This window comes from Cyrtonyx montezumae, unplaced genomic scaffold (genome assembly GCF_038088225.1).
Source record: "Cyrtonyx montezumae isolate F1298 unplaced genomic scaffold, pur_monq_1.0 scaffold_10, whole genome shotgun sequence".
Taxonomy (NCBI): domain Eukaryota; kingdom Metazoa; phylum Chordata; class Aves; order Galliformes; family Odontophoridae; genus Cyrtonyx; species Cyrtonyx montezumae.
The window spans coordinates 38,091,333-38,114,641 of NW_027071826.1; the positions used below are offsets into that span (position 1 = coordinate 38,091,333).

General features: G+C 35.9%; 1 protein-coding gene across 2 annotated transcripts in view; it reads left to right on the plus strand.

The window, feature by feature from the left end:
* The first annotated feature begins 4,196 nt into the window (after positions 1–4,196).
* Positions 4,197–23,309, plus strand: part of LRRC4C (leucine rich repeat containing 4C) — a 91,051-nt gene continuing 71,938 nt past the window's right edge. Inside the window, exon 1 of one of the 2 annotated variants that reach the window (XM_065754972.1) lies at positions 4,197–4,244. The gene's annotated coding sequence lies outside the window, so the exon portion shown is untranslated. Of the gene's footprint in view, positions 4,245–9,597; positions 11,475–23,309 lie in introns of those variants that run through there. The other variant, XM_065754971.1, reaches the window with a different exon arrangement.

Genomic DNA, 23,309 nt, shown 5'->3' on the forward strand with positions numbered 1-23,309 from the left:
TATAAGCAATGATACTATCTTCTAGATACAAGAGGGTCTCCAACAGTGCTGGTTGTAATAATGCTTCCTAACATGATGAACAATTTTTTTTGAATTGATGTGTTTGTGTTTTTCAAACTAGTGCATGTATCCAAACTCCTTACCTTGGTCTTTATTTCTTTATGTTCTACCTGGGCGATTTTAAATTTTATACTTAAGCCTTCTCTACCATCTTCTACCATCTTTTATTAACTTTCTTCATCAGTGTAAAGTGTTGGGCTGACACCCATACCCACACAATTGTTTGCACATTTGGCCTAGTATGTGTTCAGATCACATTCTCAAAGTCCGTTGAATAATATTAACATAATATTTCAAACACTGAATTCCAACACCTTCTCAGGAAACCCTTACAAATATGTCTTGATTTGTAATTTTGTTGGTTGTTGGTTATCAGCTGATAGCTTGTGCTACGAGAACCATTCAACAACAAGCAGCAAACTTCTGCTTGAATTGTGACAGAAGCATTTCCCCAAAATGACCTGTGTCTCCACAATTCCGCTCAGTGCTGTTCTCAGTGTATGCTTTCTGCTGTGCATTATGACAGTCAGAGTGATACACTATGCAATGAATAATAATGTGTTATAGCTGCAAGTAGTTAAAATGTACCTCGCGCTCACTCCTAGCACCTTGCCTAACAAACTCTTATACTCCCACACTGTTGTGTGACAAAGGGCTTGAGTGTATATACTTGCTCTCATTTAACAAAACCAGAAATCCTTGCCATTCTAGAGCTTGAACACAGGTTTTCATCAGTATGATTGCACTATAGATATTTCATTTAAATGCCTTACAGAATCAAATCCCAACAGTATACATGGGTGTAATACAAAACTAGCCCAGAGCAAGCATCAGCCAACTTGTTAAAGATGGAATATATACAGTGCCAGTGTTTGAAGTTTTCTGCAGCAAGACAGGAGTGTTGTATCTCAGATATTCTCTGTGTCTTAATCTTATATTCTGGAAATAAATGTGAAGCTGTGAGTATATTATCTAATGTATTTTCTGACTGCACAGAATAACCTCAGCAACTGTTACAGGTTTTTCATTTTTTTTACTGACCAGCAGGTTTAATAACTGACTCATAATCCTGCCATACTCACCCTCCCACTTAATACCATTGTGTCAAGATGCTGTTTTTCTTCTTTAGAAGAAAACTTAGACTTTTTAAAAATAGAATAGTCACAAATAACTTGGTGCGATCAAGTTAAAATGAATGATGCTGACTACCTGTAGGAAAGATTGGTTAGTCCTGTAAATTACACGTGGACTTCACGCATTTAGGATGTGTTATTTTCTTTTATGTTAGCAAACAAACAAATGGTGTTCTTGCTTGAAAAGCTTTTAAAGATGGAGACATATGGAGTTAGGTGATTAATGCACTTAGACAAACTCTGAAAATCTCAAAATGTTCCAATCCACTAATTTCTGCAACTGAATGCTGCTTAAAATCTGTCCCAGTGGTTTTGTTTGTATAACAGTCAGGTTTGGTGATGTTTTGATGTTGTTGGACCTGTATATTTTAGCAAATGAGAAGTTTATATCAGCATATTTCAGCAAGCTCAAATTGTTATCTGTAAAGCATTAATTTAACAAGAAACATGACATTCTACCTATAAGCTAGAAAAAATGAAGACTAAAATAGTCACAGATAAGTCTGTCTACCTCTAGTGTATTCATTTATAGATTTAATAAGTTCATACTTTGTGATAACCAGAGGTAATATTATTTTAGAATAAATAAATTAAAAATGTTCTCTATATTTTAAGTCAAATACATTTGAAAAACTCGTTTATGAAAATATCAATTTCTGTAGTGTTTTGGACTATTAAAAAACAAATCAGTATAAAACAAACCTGAAAATAACAACATTTAGGTCTTAACATGTGTCATTTAAATAACAATTTGAATTCTTAAATTAACGTTAAGGAGAAGTACTTGATAAATGTTAAGAAGTACTTGTGTAAAAATAATCACCAGTTACTTATTGCTACTTGTGTTTCTTTTTTTTTTTTTTTCCTATAACTGATATAACTTAAGGAGGGAGGGGGCAAAATGAAATGAAATGAAATAAAATGAAATAAAAACTTTTCCCAGAAATAGCGTAAGATTAATATTATATAAAAACTAATTTAAAATATTTATTAAATATTAAAGATTAAATTTAAATACAAAATTAAAAAATCTTTATACTCTTCTTTTTTGTAGCATTTGCATTATATTTGTACTTTGGTCCTAAATATCTTTTCTCTTCCAAATTTCTAGAATACAAATTCTAGTTAAATGAGCTTTATGTACTTTAGAACCACAAAAGGTTAATTCATGATTTTATTAATATGCTTTTCACACAGAATTACTGGATGGCTTTTCCAAAACATACTTAATTTAAGCTAGCTCTGCATTGGTGAACCATTTTAGAACTGTATTAATAAAGTGAGCTTTTGAGAATACATGTCACCTGAAATATTTTTAATGAAAAGCACTGTCCCTTGTCCTTCCAATTTTCACTGAATGTATTTGTACCTATTTTTTTTAAGTTTAAGAACTTCACCCTAGTATCATAGTTTTATTGGTATTACTCCTACTTACTACCAAAAGCCTGTAGTAACTAAAACTTCGACATCAATACCACTTCTCCTGTCTTAAATAATAGTTTTGTTGTGGTTTTTTGCCTAATAGTGGAGATGGTTTACACTTAAATATGCAAAGATGTGTAGAGCAGATAATATTGTTAAGAAACACATAAATGGGGGAAAAATGCAGGGGAAAAAATAAAACCGTTGTGATAGACATTCCATAAATTCAGACTTTTACATCACTATTATGTTTTTTTCCTAAACAATCCTACAACATTGCTGTACAGCTCCTTAAAGTAATGCTTCATTTCTTGCAGGATCTTTACCTTCTTCATCACCAGAAATCCCCTTTACAAGATATTTCTCCATAGATTTGAAGATCAGATTTGATTCAGTGAGGTAGGTTGCAATTTAAAACTCTGCCATACACATTGGGAAAGAGTGTTGGAGAGATTAGAGGAAAACTGGGTCTAAAGTATCACCAACACATAACAATATTAAATACACACTTTAAATAATCATTATTCTTATAATCAGCTTTATCAATCATAACAGAATGTCTTAAATTCTTACCAACATTTCTAACATACATTCAATAAATCATTAGAAATGTTTTCAAATACAGCTTTCTTGAAGAATTTATAGTGGGACAAAGATCTGTAGTAAACCTATTTCTTCTTACTGCCTCCATGACATATGTTTACATATTCCCCTTGTAACTTTTTCAGTACTTTCATGCACATTTATTCTTTTACTCTTTCACTTTTTAGAAAATTCTTTGTAGAAGAGTTGCTGAAATGGTCTGTTCTAGAATAGCATTAGTCAGGTAAATTCCAAATTAGATGACCTTTTAAGTCCATACCAAGTTAAGCCTTTTTATGATTCTGTGATTCTATGATTATTGTTTTATGATTTTTAATCTTATTTACACTGATGCTGAAAGATCATTAGATATTTCAGGTTTCATATGCCCTTTAAAATAACATACAACTTCCATGGGAATTAATGGGAATGTGGAGATAAAAGTAAGAGTTGAAGACTGCATGAGAAAATTCAGGAAACCCAGGAGTAAGTTGGTCTTTTACCAACTTATACCATATTTTAGAGCACTTATGAGCATACATATGGTGCTTACTGCCTTTGTTCATTGCTAGGTCATAAATTGTTCTCTCACTTTTTAATCCATCTAATTTGAGTCAACATCTGTCAAATTACATTTGTATCGTACCACATTCAGAAATCTTAAATTATTTGGTATCAGCTATGGATTACTCGGACACTGGAAATAATAATTTTTTTTTTTTTTTGGGGGGGGTTGCTTTTTGTTTGTTTGTTTCCCCCCTACTGCTACATTTTTTCCAATTTGCTTTGGATATTATGGTGGACATCGTATGTTGATTTTGTGTCACATATCACACACTGCAGCTGTGAAACTCTTCACTCGTCCTAGTCCTTTTAACCCATTCAGTAAATATAATTTTCATTTAACAGGTAGATTGATGGATGTACAAGAAATGGACTAATCTATCCTGAGAGCATGCAAGCATTCTGGAAATATAATACCTGTGAATACTGTCTATGTGGTTTTTGATATTCCCAACAGCGGCCACAGTTCTCCAAGGACTGATGGTAAGAAAATAAGTTATTATGTACACTATGATTTACATAGTAGAGTTTAGTGGAAAATACATTATAAGAAAAATGTACAAGACTTCAATGACAATTTGAGATATAAGAGCTAATTTGTCTTATATTTACAAATTATATCCAGATTTCGTGTATAGAGGAAACTGAAGGTATTTAGTTGGGAGTAATTCATTTAGAAAGTTATAAGCGCTTGAAAATAGACATTGAAAAGGAGAGTAATCTTATTTAATACAGTAATTACTAGTAAGAGTTATTTGTACTGTGAACTACCTTTTTTCCTCTTTCATCTTGACAGTGTTCTCTATCAGTGATATCATTGTACAAGCCATTTCTTCTTTAACCACAGTTTTGAAAGCTATAACTAACTTACTTTAGGATCTTGCGTGGTTGAAGCATGTCATTACCCCTTTATTGCAGTGAAAACTTAAAAAATGCTATGCTCACTTGTCTGGGAAATCTTTTCTGAATCTCTTTTCCCTAAACTAGAATTTCATGTTGAATTTGTGTTAAATGTGAGGATGAGGTAGAGAAATTTAGCTGCTGGGTTTTTTACTCATTCTGCTTGTGAGGCATATATCATTAAGATTTTATTTTCAATAAATGCAAATTGTGTTCAAATTAAGATATCTGATACATTCATCTTGATATCAGAATATCATAGTCTTGGTATTTAAAATACACTTTAAAAAAATTGTTCTCACAGTATGAAGATATTATTCCCAGTGTGATGTATCATTTGTGTCTGTATCTAGTTGTCTATATTCTTAAATCTTACAGTCTTAAAAAAGTAACAGTATGTTACACGTCTTTTTTCATTCTATTGACAAAATGAGGTATTAGGTGGGGCATGACAACAAAATGAAAGACCATGCTCTATTGTCATTTACAATTGCATTTCTAATTGAAATCAAACAGGTTATCTTTCCCTGTAAATTTACAGTTTAATGTCAGTGGAACTTCATCCTGGATTTGTCTATAATTGAATTCTAAGCCTGAAATTAAAGCCGTAGGAAAATGTCAGGATCTTCAAGGCTGTGTTTGAGGGAAGTGTGTATCCTAATGCTCAGACAAAACATCTGTGTTCCAGTCTGTACCTATTGCTTCTTGTCCTATCATTGGGCCATGGAGACAAAAAAAGAGCCTGGTTCAGTTCTCTTTGTACTATCCCTGTAGGTATGCATTGATGAGATTCCCTCTGAGCCTTCTCTTCAGCAGGTCTCTCAGCCTTTCCTCAAAGAAGGTATTCTCTAGTCTGTCCACCTCTGTGGCCCATTGCTCATGTCTATATGGTAGTTCTGTGTCTCTCTTGCCCTGGGCAGCCCAAAAACTGGATGCAGTACTCCAGATGTGGCCTCATAACTGCTGAGTGGAGAGGAACCTGCTGGCAGCACTTTGCCTAATGCAGCTAAGGATAGATTAGCCTCTACATCATAGGCATGCTGCTGACTCACATTTAGCTTGGTGAACTGGTTGACTCTGCTATAAACGCTTGACAATAAACCAAAAAATCTTGAAAGTCTTTCTATACAGCATGTTGCCTTTTAGTGATGAGTTGTTGACATCAAAGATGTTCCTAACTGAGTTTTTTCAGTGGGAGGAATTGTAGAAGCTTGTTCTGTTAACCCAACTGGACAATTAACAGTTCTTTCAAATTACATTCAGTTCTATCTTTATCAGAAATAACAGATACTATGATATTATGAAGAGATGTACCATGAGTTTAAATTGAATTACAAAAAACATGTTCTCCTGATTTATGACATATATAATCTGAGGTTTTCGGCATCTATTGAATCTCTAAATTAATTAGTGAGCTATACCATAGATCCTCACAGGTAAAAGTATGTTTGTCAGCACTTTTTGTTCTCCTTTGTAACCAGTAGGCTAAAAGATGATTGAAGCACTGTCTCCATATGCAAGCAGCTTTTAGTCAGCAGTGTTTAATAAAAAAGAAAGAATAATATGTTTCAAAGCTTCGATTGTGACTTCTTCATATTTATTTAAAAATAAGGCAGGGCTGCTATTGGCTTGAAGCAACTTGGGAACTGCTTTTCTCTTTACTTTGGATAAGTATAATGGTCTGGTTTTGCACTTTGACTTGGACTTTGTTTATTCTTATTCAGTTTTAAAGTTTCTCTTCTCCTTTACTGAAAAATTAGATTTCACTTGTCTTAGACTTTAGTCATGTTTCTCATTCACCAAATGACTGATAATTCTGTATCTAGTCTTTTCCATTAGTTACTTCCAGTGCTAATCACAGAAAGAAATTCTGTTCTTCAGCAACTCTCATCTCTTATCAATAAGGAATTGTTATGACAGTTGATCACTGTTCATGTTCATTGTGTGAACATTTGCCAGTACATACATTTGAGATTGCTTTCACCACCATACTAAGGATCAGGCAAGCTTCTACCATTATCTGAAAAAACAAGTGAAGTTTTCTTGCAAATCTGTGCTTGGTTTTTTTCCGCTGTTTACCTTTTTGAATCATAATTATCTTGGTCCAGAAGAAGAGCCAGGGCATAGTGACCTCCACTATGTGACTGGAATTTTGTACCATGGTGTCCAGAGCAGTTCCCAGGCTGGGGAAGATGAGATAACAGCTGCTATTCTTAACACTTACCTTCCACCCAAATGTGGCCAGTGGTAGGGAAGGAGAATGAAAAATAGCAACTCCTCAATTTAGGAACTCAACAGAAACTTCCAGCATATTTCCTTTTTCTCACCTTGGCATTGTTTAGAAATACTGCATCACATTTTTTGCTCAAAGATTTCCAGGATTCTTTCCTGATGAATATCAACACACTGTGTTAAATGAAGTTTGTGAATTGATATGTACTGAATTATTTTTCTTGCCAAGAAAACCTACAAAATAGAAGATTGAAAACAATGTACAGAAAATATCATTTGAAGGCATCAACATGCAATGTACTATGTAAAAAGTCACACAAACAATTCAATCTGGACCCAATTATACCCTTTCAATATCTCATTAGTAAATGATGTATTGTGATAACACATGCTTGTTTTGAATAGATTTGACACGTAGGTGGCATTTGTGCTTGAAAAACAGATGATAATTGTATTTTGTGTTTTGTTCAGTAAAGTAATATGCACCTTTTCATATAATAAGTAGTGTCATCTCAAGAATGTCACGAAGAAGATTGCTTTAAAGTTACACTCTGAGAATGTGATCACTCTATTTTCTGTGCTTATTAGGTGATAGAATTAAAAATGGTATATTAAAAATAACAAACTTTGGGATAGAAGATTGTATCATTACCTACAACATGGTACAGTCCATACTAATTTTCTGTTTATTCCTATCAATGCAAGTGTATCTTCATACATGTTACTTAAGTACTGGCAATTTGAATGGCATCAAAATGCAGAATACGTGTATTTCTAACAGAAATGAAATATTTTGTAGTCTTTTGTGAATACAGTAGTTCGTATCCACAGAGATACTGTAGCTTCTGCAGATGCTTGTATCTTAAATTCTGATTAGATCCTCAAAAGCTGTGTTTCTTCTGGTTCCAATGCCCATATATGTTTTTAATTCAGGTATAGCAACCTCACAAATATTTACTCCCAAGTTCTTTAATAATGCCAGGAAGTTGCTAAGGTTTTCAAGAAAAAGTGGATGAAACGTACATTAGGCTGTGATGATGTTATCCTTCTGGGTAAAGCAGCATTTTTATTCCTCTCCCCCACCCCAATTTAAAGCACTCAAAAGAAAAAGAGTCATAAAAACTTTGTAGGCCCAAAATATATCAGCAGCATCAATGAAGCAGACAGTAACAAAATAAGTTCAACATTTAAGAAAAATTATTGTTAGCTGTCAGCAACTCCATCTCATATCCTGTTCACAGCCTTCTCCAAAATTTCCAGTCTTTCTTCAGTGTTCTTGAAAGATAATTTTGTTTGAAGTATTTATAACTACACAGCCTTTCACCCATGGTAGGGAATTTGTTGCTGCTATTAATGTCAGATGCTAAATGGTATTACAGTGGTTAAAGACTTGGTTTAATTTCCTTAACTTATATCATAGAACTTTATCACCAGAAAGCCCACTGACTCAGTAGAATAAATCTGAAAGTCAATGTTAATGATTCAGTAAGTGTTATTTACTGAATTCATCTAATTTATGGATTTTTTAATTCCACAGAAACTTTATGATATGACATATAAGTTAAAATTTCATTTTCTTTTATTTTAAAGTATGCCAGTTTCACACCAAAGATTGCAGAATGAGTAAGGATATCAAACATAATTTGACTTCTTGAGAGAGAATTCAGAAAGTTAGCTGCATCATTATGTGCATGGAATAACTCAGTTACTGCTTAATATATGAAGTTTGCTATAATTACCATGAAAGCGCCTGACTAATTCTTTTTTGGGGGTTGTGTGGAGGAGTTTGATCTATAAATAATTTCTTTCTAATTTTGAGAGAAATGCTGGCACATACATCATCCATATTCTGTTTCCTTTGATCCTGCAGAGGGTAGCATGTCTAACTTTATACATGCAAAGTTTTCTGAGAATTTATTTAGAATTTAGATCCCTGTAAATAAAAGGCATAAACCCAGTTCCAAGTACTTTATATTAACATACTTAAGTACTTTAAACATAACTTTGTTAAATGACAACAAATATCTCGGTACCTTAGGAGCCTGGATTAATGACTTATAAAACTCAGAAATCTATGATAGAAGTCATGGAATTTAAGCCACAGCGGATTTCCTAGGTGATCCTAAGCAACTAACTGGAGCAGTCAGACCCACTAAAACCTTGAGGCACTTCATAGGGCTTTTGGAGAGAAGCATATGCCAAAATGGTGTTTTAGGTAACTTTTATGTACGAGGTTTTATGTACAGGTTTAAAATAAATATTAATTTCTTTAAGTAGAAAACTGATTGTCTCTATGCACAACTGATTTCCACTGTCTTTTTTTTTTTTTTTTTTGGTTAAAACTAACTTTATACTTCATTTCATTTTATTGTCATTCTTCTATCTCTGTGGCTAGGCTGGTACCTGTGAAGAGTGGTTGATCTGTCAGAATCAGGCAGGCTTTTAAGAAAATGAGTTTTGACATTCCGATCCTTAAGATGATCCCTTGCTTTTCAATTACTGCTTTCTGACTGGGAGGTTTCTTAAGGTAACTCGGAGCTTGTTCCCACACTGTCAACCAGGTGGCAGCAGTGCCACGTCAGAACAGTTCCGATACCCTTTCCCTGACATCAAGTGTTAATGCAATTGACCAATCAGTGCTAAGATGATGGGAGGTAATTGGGTAATTGTATTTTACTGATCACAAGCAGAGAAAAGAAGGGGAAGGGGGGGGGAGGGAGAAAAAAAAAAGAGAGAGAAAAAGAACGGAAGGGGTGAAGGAGGTGTATAGCGAGGAAGACTGGCCCCGGGACATTTGCAAATCATAGGGTGCCGCTGAAAGGTGGGGAGTCAGACAAAGCCAGAGCGACAGAAAAGCGGATCTACTCCCAGCAGCAACAACAGGAGCTGTCTAGAACTGGATATACACATAGATGCGTACGTACATGCACACACAGGAAGAATTCAAGCTGAAGCTAATGGGAGGGCGAAAGGGTTTTGGCTATGCAAAAAGCTATGCGTTTCAGGCATGAAACTAAATACTGAAAGAAGAGGCTGTGCTCCCGGGAATGTGTCATCTTGGAAGGGAGGGAAGCAGGAAGGAAGGAAGAAAAGGGGGAAGATAACTGGCATGTGGAAGACGATGGGATTGTAACTCACTGCTGTGCAGAAGGGAAATCCAACTTGTAGATCTGAAATACACGAGGCAGAGATTGCAAATGTGATCGGAGCTGCATTGAAACAGAAAAAGAGAAGAAAAGGGAGGCAGAGGCTGGGGAGCTTTTATCCTTCTCTCTCTCTCTCTCTCTTTCCCTGTCTCTCCTCAAAGAAGAAATAGAAGTTTATCCTCTTGGTGCTGCTGGATCTTTATAGCTGCTGGACAAAAGATGGAGAGGAAGCTAAAATGAAAAGCAAAGGAAAACCAGTGCTTGTGAAACTCACGGCTAAGAAGACAAATCACGCCTCCCCAGGCTTCTTTTGTGCCCCATCGGGGGAGTTTTAACATCAGAGAGATTTTGTGAAGTGTGGGGAGCAAAGGGGAGAGTGGGTGTTAAAAACACCCATCCTGAGTGTTTAAAAAATAACAAGGGAATGGATTTATTCTTGACAGCTAGTGGGAACCTTGAATATTTCTCTATTCCCTCCCTCCTTCATTCCATTTAATGTGAGATAATGAAAATGCAGAGGAGTTGGAGGGAAGGCAGAAGGATATAACGTGGAGTTTGACGGGAGGAAGAGAGTGCTGATGCTGTGGATTGCTGGCTTCTTGCTGAAATCAAAAATCCAATTGCGCACTGGGTTGTGATTGGAAATCTAATCAGATCTAGGAGGGAGAGACACTAAAAGTTACTGTATTGACATATACAAATAAAAAATTTAAATGCAAATGGAGATTCTATCCTAAAGGAGTGTGGGGGATAGGGAAAAAAAGAATGGGAATCCCCATTCTAATGTGGAGACACTCGGATTGGATAATTGATAGTGCAGCAAAGAAGGGGGAAGAAGAAAATTGCCTGGCAAGACCTGGATCTTAACAGTCACAACAAAATTGCATTAAAAGAATACAGATGGAGGGCTGCTTAAACAGAAATACAGCTCTTTCTACTCTCCAGAGAAAAAACAAATAGCAAGCAATGGAGAGCAGAGAAGCTAGGGAGGCAGAAAACCTCAGAAAAAGGAAAGTAGGTAAAGGATCCACAGTGGAATGAAAAGTTTTAGAAAGGAGAAAGACCATCCGTCCTCTGCAATAATTTTTCTTTTTTTTATTGTTGGTTTAAACCCCTCTTCTCCATTGAAGCAAACATCAGTGTTACCACTACAACAATTTTAAGCAGAAAAGTTCAACACGACAGAGAAAATAAAGGACAGAGAAGAAAAAAGCAAAATTACTGGAGGAAGAGAGTTCAGCAGTGTTGGGTTGGATTGGCACCTGTATGGACTGAAATTGCTTGGAAATTGCAGTTGGATATATTTTATTTTTGTTTCCTTTCTTGTTTCTAATTTTGATTTGGTTGCTGAAATGAAATAGTTTTCAAAACCCCTCCCCCACACTGGTTTTTCATAACCACTTGGATTTCCAGCTGGATAGTCTTTGAGGATATAGTAAGTACACTCTCCATTTTATTATTATTTTATTGTTTCTTACAGAAAAAAAAATGCTCCATTTCCTCTTCCTCTTCTACCTCTTTCTTTGCCCTGTTCCCCAACCTGAGTAAAGAAGCCAATTGAATTTTGATAATGGCAAGGGAGGGGGGTGGGTTGGAATTGGCACTGGGAAGGGAGAAGAGAAAGAATGAGAGCAGAACTGAAATCTCACAGTAGCTCAAATATTCCTATTAGTAAAACTCCAGCCGTGGTAGTATGCTGCAGATACCTGCTGGTGTGGCTTTATGGCATTCATAAATGCTCACTTGCAAAGAAATGTTTTAAGAAAGCCCCTGCAGTGACTGATGGGTGCTGCCTAATTGCCCAATCTGTAAAAATAAAACCAACAACAACAACAACAACAAAAACAACAGATGCAAGTTGCATATAATTGGATGCACGGAGAAGCTTATTTATTTGTTTACTTATTTAGCAAATGTTTCAAATAAACTCTTGTTTCAATGCTGGCATCTAATCTGACATTGCAGATCAATATGGTGTATTAAAAGGAAAATTTTATAATCAAGCAGGGAAGTGAAGGATGGATTTTGGCAGGAGCGGGGGCGTGTAGGGCAAGGGGTGGTACAGGGAGTGGTAATGGTTTTTGAGGAGGCAGCTCTAAGATAAATGGAATATTTTACACTCCATTGCTGAGAACAAATAGTAACAGGCAGAGAGAGGGCATTCTTCTGTTGAAGGGGAGTTTAGAGAATGGCTGTACTAGCCACTCATGCCCTCCAGATCTCCTAGGAAATTCTTTGCAATTTTGTGGTGAATCCTTCAGACTCCCCTAGGACTTTCCTGACAGTTGAAAAAGATTTACTTGGATTGACATACAGTGAGAGGATAAAGTTGGGTTAGGATATTTTTATTATTATGTTGATAATGACAATAATAGAAAGTGGCTTGTAGATGGTGGTGTTAACAGATTAGCAATGATGTGTAACATTACAGTAAATGTCTCTCCCTTCCTTGAGAAATCTGATGTGGGAGTGTGGAATAAAGTCAGGATAACTTGTAATGTAAAACAGTGGTCTTTGTTTTCCAGTGAGGAATCATGCTACTTCTGTCCGCTCTTCTAGCATGACTGTACCCCTTGTAGACAGGAAGTTTTCCTCCTTATACCCTTCTCTTTTCCCTTACCTCCACCACCCTCCTTCCTAAGTAGAGCCTCCAAATGAAAGTATTAGGCCAAAACTGCTATAGAAAGAGAGAGAAAAGCATATAATAAAATGAACCACAGAAATTATATGTATGTTTTTCTCAGGCAAGGTAAAGAACTAGCTTTGCAACTGATTTTACTTTTCTCTAGCTACAATATTCTGGTGAAAATAAGACAGGATAGGTGAAGGTGTTGGTAAAGATGGATTGTGATTTTATCTTGTTCTTATTTTTCCTGTCAGTGTTTCCTTCTCAAGCCTTCTGTGTTGAGCAAAACAATCCAGAGCTCCCGCTTCCCTGGATAAAAACATAGATAAAAATTAACTTCCTTTTTTTCTTTGTATTTCTGCACTCATGCATATTACCACTATTGCTTCATGTAGATGCCTTGAATTTTTTGTGTAACAGAAACGAGACCTTCTGTTTCTCAAATGTGCCCATGCACTTCTGTTTGGAGGTCATGCCTCTGAAGCATTAGATGCTTGTAAGGGATTAAGATCTGGAGTCCATTTGGCTCCTAAGGAAATTTCTGGGAATTTTTGTTTTGCCATATGAATGAATCAGACCCTTTGTGCTGTTGTATTTAGAAAAAGAAGGAAGCAGGCACAGCAAAAACTGTTCCTTCCAGCTCCAATTGCTCTCATCCTTCTCAGTATAGCTAAATCAGTTTAGTATGAAGTGCTTTAGCCTCATTTATTTCTCTGGGCATGTTTCCTGGTGGGATACTAAATGGGTAATAAGTTTGTCAGCATCTGAAAATAAGCACAAAACTGTTCTTCATTCCTTCATGTATCATTATAAGCCTGTGCTCTATTGTGGGCTACACTTAGACCAGCAGTTGCAGTAATAGAGCAGCTAAATTTATGTTAAGCTGTTGCTCAGTAATTACTGAAGGGAAAAGAAGCTGGCTAAGGAAAAGGCATCTCCAAGCTTTTCCCTGGATTGTTGTCAAGTGAATACATAAACAGAAAATCTGATAGAGCAAATCTGACTTTTGACAATAGGATGCCGCCATAGGTGCCTCATTCATTTCTTACAGTAACTAACAGGAGGATTTTCTTGATGTGATAAAGAAACACTGGGAAAATTTAGCCACCAGTTTGGGCTGAAACAGGCAAATCTTGTCAACATTAAAAAGCTATGGATGCTGTCTGCTTCTAAATAGGCAACAGTTTCACACTTCAGTGAATCATTCTCTTAATACATTAGCCAAAAGACACATGGTACAATCCAGAATTTAACTCTTTCAGTCTCATAATTGGAATGAGTATAGCATTTCTAAGCATTTGTGCTTTGGTTTATCCAGAGCCAAAAGGACTGATCGTAAAATACACTGCCAAAAGCATCAAACTAAACAACCAACTAAATGAGGGGAAACGCATCTCATCAGGCAGAGTCAAGAACTGGCTGTCTCTGCTACTTCTTTGCATGTGCTTGAGTACAGATGTAACGCTCAGCAGTGTGTGCTGATCCTGGAGGCTATTTCTTCAAAAGGTGGACAATCCATGTGGAAATAACCCAAGGCACTTGTTCTGTAATGGAATTTGATGCTTTAAAGGGAATCATACTTAACTGGTGTATCTAGGCACCCAAAGCTTGTGCAGAAGGGAAATGTGTATTGGAGGGTCCCGCTTCACTTGTAATTGTTCTCTAAAACAATTTGAGATCACAGTTCTCAGACTTCGAGTTTTCCTGTCAAACTGAAGGTTAATACTGTAAAGGTGTATGCACTCTGTGTCTTTTCACACATCAGGAATGATGCACAATGAGCAAGAATAGGAGCATGTTTAGGTTGTTGGAGCAGCAAATTTTATATCATGCTATCTCCCAGCCTGGTAGCTCTGAGTGAATAATGAACTTTCACGTTGGCTGAGACCAAAGAGAATTCTCTAGATGTGAACAAATACAAGCAATTATAAGGAAATTAAGGAAAAGAAGGGGATTTCAAAGATGTGGCCATAGCTTTCTACATATAGATATTAAAATGATTTGTCTGCGACCTTAAAAGCTGGATCTCTTTCCACATTAAGGTTCTAGCTGTGGTGGTACAAGATGGGAAAATTTTGCACAGGACTTGGAACAGGCTTTTGGCATATTTTGAGAGCATGGTGTGGGTGACAATTCACAAGCCAGACTGTCCAAGAATGAAGAGCTGATATTTTCAGTAAAGGAGTGCACTGAGCACAGCAGCAGCATGCAAGAGCTTCCATCTCACTTGTGCCACTGTGCTTTTCACTTTGCCTTTTTGAAATACCTTTTTTTTCTGATTGCCTATGCGGGAACAAGAGGAGATTAATGAGTACTAGAATTAGTGTCACTTGCAGCCTGGGAGGGAAATGATTCTGAAGAAATGCAGTTAATTACTACCATTAAATTATTTCTGGAGTCATCAAACTGACTGGACTTTGGGATCCTATTACCAGGGGCCCAGATTCCTCATCTCCATCTGTCCCCTTGCCAACTGCCTTATGAAATTAATAACAAAAAACAAGCCTCCTTCAGAATAAAGTGCTGCCCCTCCAGGACAACTCTGTTCAGGAGGATTTACCAATAGCAGCTGTCGTGGTGACCTGGAAGGCAGCCTAAGAGTGCTCTTTTAATTCTAGGAACATGGGCAAGGAGCTGCCCTGGAGAGCTATCCATAGAAAGGATCTTGCCTCTGCTTCTTGTAATTGCTTGCTGTAATAGCAGAAGACACTAAGGTTTAACTTATGACTTTTTTGAGTGGGTTTTTTTTTGGGTTTTTTTTTTTTTTCATGATGCCATTTAGAAAAGCAAGGTGTCTGATTTTAGCTTTTCTATCATGGATGTTTCTTCTCTTGAAGCGGGAAATAGGGATGCAAATGGGGAGATGAGCATACTAGTGGTGTGTTTCAGTTGAAAATGCTGTGATACATGGAAATGAATTGATGTACAGTTCCTGGTATGGGGCCTGGGTATTTTGCAGTCAGAGGAAAAGGCAAAAAATCAGACGCTTGTGCATACGCACAATAAAAGAGAATCAGGATCTACATTTGGTATCCAAGGAAGTGGGAGCAGAATCCTGCAGGGCTTTCTGTTCATTGTTTAAATGTTGCCATAGCAATATCTCAGGGCACAAGTTACATGTTTTCCACTTCTTGAGTTGAGCTTTTTTTCCCCCCTCTCTCTCTTTCTGTTTCTCAGTCTATCTGCACAACAGCAAGGAATATCTCTGCAGAAGTTTGCAAAATAATCAGAATAGGAGTATGAAAGCTGCATCATCTGCTCACTTACATCCATTTCTTGTCATTAGCTAATACACTGAAAACACAATTAGGTTAAAATTGTTGGATGGAAGAGAAGTGTGAGGCTCTTGTTAGGACATCGAACACATTACAATATTTTGTGTAGTGGTGATATGTTAATTGGATAGCTGCAGGCAAGTGGAGTATAGCAGTCACTGACAATTAAAAACAACAATGGACTTAATAGAACTGAATCTATTTCTTGGACAGGTTAAAATGCGTTTCAGTTATATATCAGAGCTTCTGTAAACTGAACTATTCACACTGCCATAAGAACTCTTGAAATTCTGAATTCACAATGCTGAGACAAAATATACCCTTGCTGCTTGTGAAAGGCAGAGAGGCAGTATCAAAACGAATAGTCTCCCATAGTATTTGCTGCAGAGCTTGTACTTGTTATGTCAGGATTGAGGGGGTGAAACCAGGAGAATTAAAAACAACAACAACGACAACAAAAACAAGCTCAAATCAAAACAAAGCCATGAGGCTTTTGCATGCAAGTTATTAAAACTTGTTTAGGAGTATCTTAGGAAAATAAATAATTTGAATGTGTGCTTGTCTGCAAACTCAGTTCAGGGTGTTGTTTGTGTTTTAGGGATCTTTCTGTTATTTTGTAGTGTGGGAGCTATCCAATTTATTTGCATTAAAACAATCTTAGAAATATGATTGTAGTTTCTCTTCATGTAAGTGTAGGCAATATAATACAAATTGACTTCCTGTAAGCCTAGGAGCCAGTGCTTTTTCCTCACTATGCATGTAAGAACGATTGCTTTAAGGGTCAGATCTAATTCCTAAAGCCAATGACAGTAACTTTTAAAAAATATTAATGTTGTTCAAATCTCCAGCATGTTTTTTTTTTTTGCTTACAAACCTTCCTCCGCTTTCATGTCAATAATCTCTTTGTTCGTGTTATGATAGGAAATAAAATCAAGAACATAAATAGGCTGTCATTATTAATGAGGTGAGCGTAACATAAGTAGTAACAGTGCAGGTTTCCTCACGCTGCTTATCATCATACCTCAGCCATCACTTTAAGCAAAAGATTGCCTTATGTAGGCAATAGCTCTTAGTGTCCTTAGGATCTTAGCTACTGCACACTCATCAAATTACTGCAGCCCGTAAGATACCACTGCTTTCAACTGAATATGTAGTAGGTAGGTTGGGGTTAAATTTTTGACATAATTGGGTCTTCATCATCTCTGTACCAGAATTTTGATTTCTTTCTAATCTCCAAAACCAAGAATTGGTGGGGAGATGGAACAGGCTGTGGTAACCATTTCTCCATAAAGAGAGAATTCTGACTTTCAGAGTGTATTATAAGGAATGTTTTGGTTTTTATTCACTAATGCCCATTTTTCTATTCCAATGCAATACTACAACATGCTGTTGTACTAGTAGCTCTTCCATGCAACCGATTTCATATCCATTACCTGTTTGTTTTTTTCTCCTTCACTCAACTGAAGTATAAAACCTGTTTCAGTTCCAGAAGTAAGCAACAGGGCAAAGATTTATACTCACAACATACAAGATGATCTGAGTGCCATTTTGAATTAATATTCCATAAACTCCAGATTTCTCTCTGAATTTCTCAGTGTTTCACATTTGCTTTCTAATTCCTCATTCCAGGTAGGAATGCTTTATTATTATTTTTTTTTTATCCATGTATAAAATGGATTAATGAAATAATTTAATCCCTGTTACTGACATGCCTCTATTTATATTATCAAAACTATAAATTCTGTAAAATATCATATTTTAGGGCTTAATTCTTAGTCACTTGTTAACAGGAGTATTTGGTGCTGGTCTAATCCCTTTGCATTGTCTATTTACATCAACAAGAGAATATTGTGACATGACCTAGTAAGTTTAATAAAAATGAAGAAAAGGATTCACTTTTTAAAGGCTACAGACTAGTTCTGCAAGGACAGGAAAGGGTTAACTTAAAGGACCACAGCTTTTTCTCCCTCAATGCATGCAGTTTTCAAATGAAGTGTGCAAAAATATGTTAAATTCTATGAGCTTCTTTGCCAAAGGGAATACATGTTGTGCTAAGGATTTTTAACTTAGCTGTTTGGTTTTATAAGAATTTTCTCTGCCACTGTGGTATTTGTGAGCCCTGATTGGAGAGGCAGGTTCTTTTACAAGTGGTTATATATTATTTTTCCGGAGGCAAGCTTTTATATTTATGCTATCACTTAAAGAACTGAGGTTCATTTTTGTTAGGGTTGTTGATGCCACAACTACTATAGGGGAAGGATGATGAGCACATTAGCCTTTTCGGTTGCTCATATGCAGTGCATGTTCTACTTCTTCCCTAAGAGTTTTATTACATTTAAAGCCTGTGTGAATTTTGTCTGTATATGGTGCAGGGAATTAAAAACCATAATGGATTTCTCTTTAGGACTTGAAAGAGTTGGAAAAATGTCACCTCAGTGATCATTCCTGTTGATGTTCATTTTTCTGTAATGTGCATTTCATTGAGTCGTCTGGCCCTAAAGATTGAGTTATGTACTTAGGTAAACTCCTGGAGGTATTTGTTAAAAATGCTTTATAACCATAGCAGGGGATGACTGAGTTACCTTTCTGTAACTTGTGGAGAAAATAATTGCCTTTTTTAAAGGGAGATTCTGGCTTTGGGTCTATGTATGGAAATCATATACAGCAGTAGCGAAACAGTGTTAAGATTTTCATAGAACTATAGATAATTTTCTATCAGTGTTGTGTCATCTACATAGCCTTTTTGTTTGTTTGTTTGTTTTGTGTGGCAAAGAAAGAGGAAATTTATGGTTGCCTATAGCAAATGAAGGATAAAATAGACTCAATAATGCTACTTCAGAAGGAATTGTAAACAAGGAAAATTATGAGAAAATTGGAGAAACCATTTAAAAAGATATCTTTGAATAAAACTGAAGTGTTTGCAGGAATACAAACTCTGTTTTCTCAGAGAAAAGAATTTATAGTGTATTATGAGTCTGTCTTTGATACAAAGGAAAATTAGGCCAAAAAAGAGCACTTAAAAATCAAAGCTACCTAATATACATTATGAAAAGAAAAGAAAAGAAAAAGAAAAGAAAAGAAACCCAATCCATATAAATAATGAATTGTAAAGTAAATACAACTGATAATATATTATTTACTGAAGGCACTCAAAAAAAAAATCATGATAACAGAGAAATGATGTGTTGGGATGGTGGGTTGAGAGTGTACTGGAATTGAGGGACTCGTAACACTGTTTTTATTGCTGCTTTAATTCCAGTCATCCTCTGAAGAGATATCAGTAGTAGTGGTGCAGAAATGGAAGATCTGTTCAATTCAAACTTTCATTCTGTATTTTGAAAAATCATAACTAAAACTTATTATTATGTAAAGAAAAGACAAGTGAAAAGATATTGGAAACCATCCAACAAGAATACATATTTTAAAATCAACAGCCCTGTTGTATTTTTTTTTTCCTGAAAAGTTATCCATAGTTTATCTTCAGCTAATGTTTCAGCGATACAAATACAGTGCCCTTGGTAATCATCGATCAGCTTATCTCATATAAATTTTAGGTAAAATTAGAAAAGCTGACATAAGATTCAGCTAATCCAAAATTAAAGCAAGGGAAATGTCTAATGGCAATAATACAGCCTTATTGGAAAAAAAAAGAAAAAGAAAAAGAAAAAGAAGAAAGAAGTAGAAAAATTTGATTCTTAATGACACTTCAAAGTTGGTAGATAGAAGTTACCATGAATATATTGTACAGTTACATTTTTGACAGTATAGAATCATGGAATCATAGAATGGTTTGGGTTGGAAAGGACCTTTAAGATCATCTAGTTACAATCTCCCTGCTATAGGCTGGAACACCTCTCACTAGACCAGGTTGCTCAAAGCCCCATCCAGTCTGGCCTTGAAAGCGTCCACGGAGGGGGCATCTCTGGGCAACCTGTTCCAGTATCTCCCCACCCTCACAGTGAAGAATTTCTTCCTGATATCTAGTCTAAGTATACCCTCTTCCTGTTTAAAATGACTTCCCCTCATCGCTATATGCCCTTCTAAAATGTCCCTCTCCAGCTTTCCTGTAGGACCTCATTAAGTACTGGAAGGGTACCTATTAAGTAGTTTGGAAGTGCTTTTAAGATATTCAAAAATAAATATTCTGGGGAAATACATTTTACTGGATTATTCAGGTGTAACCCTTCACAGTATTTGTATCAATGATTTAAACAGATAGTTGAAGGAAGATCTGTGAAAGAAAATGACACTTAGCATCACTGACAGAAAATAACACATTAAGTGTAGGGTGCACATCTGGGCATGTGAAGGAAAATATATTAAGCTATGTGAGAGTGAGTGGATGGACAGGTGAGAGAAACAGAGCAAAAACTGATATGACACTGACAGAGGTTTCACCATGTCACTGTGACCTTGGGTAGATCTGCTTGTGATGCTTCTGCAATGGATACTAAAGGAACCAGCCAGCATACAATGAGTGGAGGGACAGAACGGTGTGCTGGTAGAGGGATCCACATTTTTTGTACCTGTGTGAAATATGACTGTTTTCTGCTTATCAGGTAAATTAGTAGGTAGCAGGAAGCAGGATGAGGCTTGGAACAACGCAGATCTGGGCCACAAGTGAGTCAAGAGGAGGAGTAAGCAAGTAGGGGAGCCAGGGCACACAAAAGTGGTGTTATACTTGTAACCCACATGGCCTGTGAGAGTATCTGAGTGATATTAGTTTCAGATATTTGTCTGTTAATTAATTAACCCATTGGTTAAGTTATTGCTGAAAGTAACCTTCTACCTCCTCCATACCTCCCATGACAAACTGAAGAAGAGTGGAAAGATTTGCATGCTTTGGATTTTGTATGTCTGAAATACTGACACTTCAACAACATGAGCCTCCAACCCAAAGAAGTCCATTTCTTTAAGCTTAAATCAAAGGCAGACAAAATATATGGGATCAGAGCTGCGATCTATCTGAGTCTTCTGTAAAAGAAATGAGATAGGAATTCATATCATAACATTCTGTGATATATCACCGTTAACAAAGAGGCATATTTTGAAGTGATGGGTTGAAAAGATAATATTTTCTTTTTCATCTTTGACCTTACTTCTCTTACTACTCTTCATCTATGTAGTATATATCAGCTTCAGCTAGTGAAAATATAAAACGCTGGTACATATTTTTTACATTCCACTGTCTACCCATTTGGGCTGCCACTGCATAAGATGATAGAATACAGCCTTCTATTAATGTGATTCATGAGATGCAGACCAACTTTACAGCTTCAGCACATCCAGAGAAAAACTAGCAATTAATAGGCCTGATTCTCCTTTTGGACTGTACTGTAATTTATCACCAAGTGACTGTGGATATTCAGATAGTATAAAACTGAAAGTGTAGCATTTCGTGTTCTCCTAATATAGGTGAAAATATTTGTGTACAAGATAGTGGGAATCTGAATTTTCTACTGTGGAAGTCCTTGCATTTCACCATTGAAGAGACCTCAGAGAGACTGCTGACCATTAAAGCGTTCCTAGTTTTATGAAGCTCAGGATGAAGTTAGAAATAAGTTTTACTTCCAACTTTGCTGTTAAGTTTGCTGTTCAGTTTTTATTATACTCCTTTCATCTCTGTTTGTTATAGTCTGACTTTGCATGGATAGTCTTATTTTCAGATGGATTAAGAAAATGGATTTAATGATCTCATATGCTTTATTATCAGAGCAAACAGTGTACATAGCATGAGTTTATAACATACTAGCATGCAGCGACCTTGCACTAGTATAGCTACTGTGTGTTAGGTTACATTACATAAAGGCACTGTTAATGCTGGCTAAGTACATCTGCTGGGGTTGTCAGTGTTTTAATTAGCATTTTGAAAATTCATGCTCTAATCCTCACTCATTTTTCTGCATGTATATAGTGTGGTCATGAATTTTCTGGAAAAATGGTTGCATGTCCCTTACTGCTCTCACAAAAGCCAGTAATTTCCCTACTACTGAAATACTACAGAACTGACCTATAAAATCAAAATTGCAAAATTTTCTTATAAAGTTTTGATTTGTACTCTCTGCTCATCCAGGATTTTGTAAGTTTATAAGGCACTCTTTTCTCACATAACTTTAATTTTCTTACTTATTTATTTGATTTTAAACTAAATAATAAATTAATTAAATATAGCTGAAATTTTGCATCATTGTGCCAGTAATATATTATGGTAATTGAGTATTTGGGAGTTGGAAGAACAAAAAATAAACCTAGTGAAATTCTGAGATGTCTCTTCTTTCTCTCGCTAAATTCCTTTCTCTGAGGTTCTTTTCAAACCATACACTTAACATGGAACCAGACAAATGGCTACAGGGGCCAATATATATTCAGTTTGCATACTAAGAAAACTATGTATTGGGTATTCCTCATTCCCTGACTAAAGTTTTTTTCTGGATCTTGTCTGTCAATAACTCATCCACTTCCAAGGGCTCCAAAGTTCAGAGGATCTTCTCCTTGTGAAAAACTTCCAAAGAAATAGTTCATATCAAATTTTTGAGTGAACATGGCAATTAGGAGATGTGTTTGAGGGCTGGTGAAGAGCTAGCAGTTGCCTTTCTATGAGCATTTCTATAGCTCTTTTAAATAAAAAGTTAAAAACTTGTAAGATACGGTGCTGTTATTGCCTTCTCTTCCATGCTAATAGATCTGTGGAACACAATGAGGCCTCACTGAAATGCAGGATATTCTATATTGAGGAAGAAATGTATTATTGGAGTTGGCATTAATTTCACTGGTTTGGGCTGAATTACACCTGGTATTAAAATTATATGTTCGTGCAAGTTAAGACTGTAGACTGTCCTTGAAGGTTTGTAGTATATTTGAATTTATGATGTGTTAAACATGATGATTCTTTGCACAGGTGGTTGCATTATAGAAAAAATAGCAGGGAAATATATATGTACATAAATATATATTTAGTAAAGCACCTGCTTCCATAAATCTCTCTGTGTAGGAGGGAGATAGAAATCTCCACATATTAGTAGTCATGTGGATCTTGAATGAATTATTAACAATGACTGTATGGCAGCTAGGAAAAAAAGTACTACTTTGAGAAAAGTTTTTAAAGTAATACTTTTTAAAAGTAACTAAAAACAAACAAACAAAAAACCAACATCAAAAAAAAAAAAACCACCCCTGAAAAGCAGGAAAGAATATAAAATCTTTTATCAGATCTTTCCCTCTCTCTTCCTTTTAAAAGATTATTTTTAAATTATAAATGGTACTCATTCTACATTTAAATACAGTAGAATGGACAGTCTTGTGTACTTCAATGTTCATCGCTAGAAATTTCTTGACTCCTGTATTTTTGTGGCACCTAATTTATTCTTTG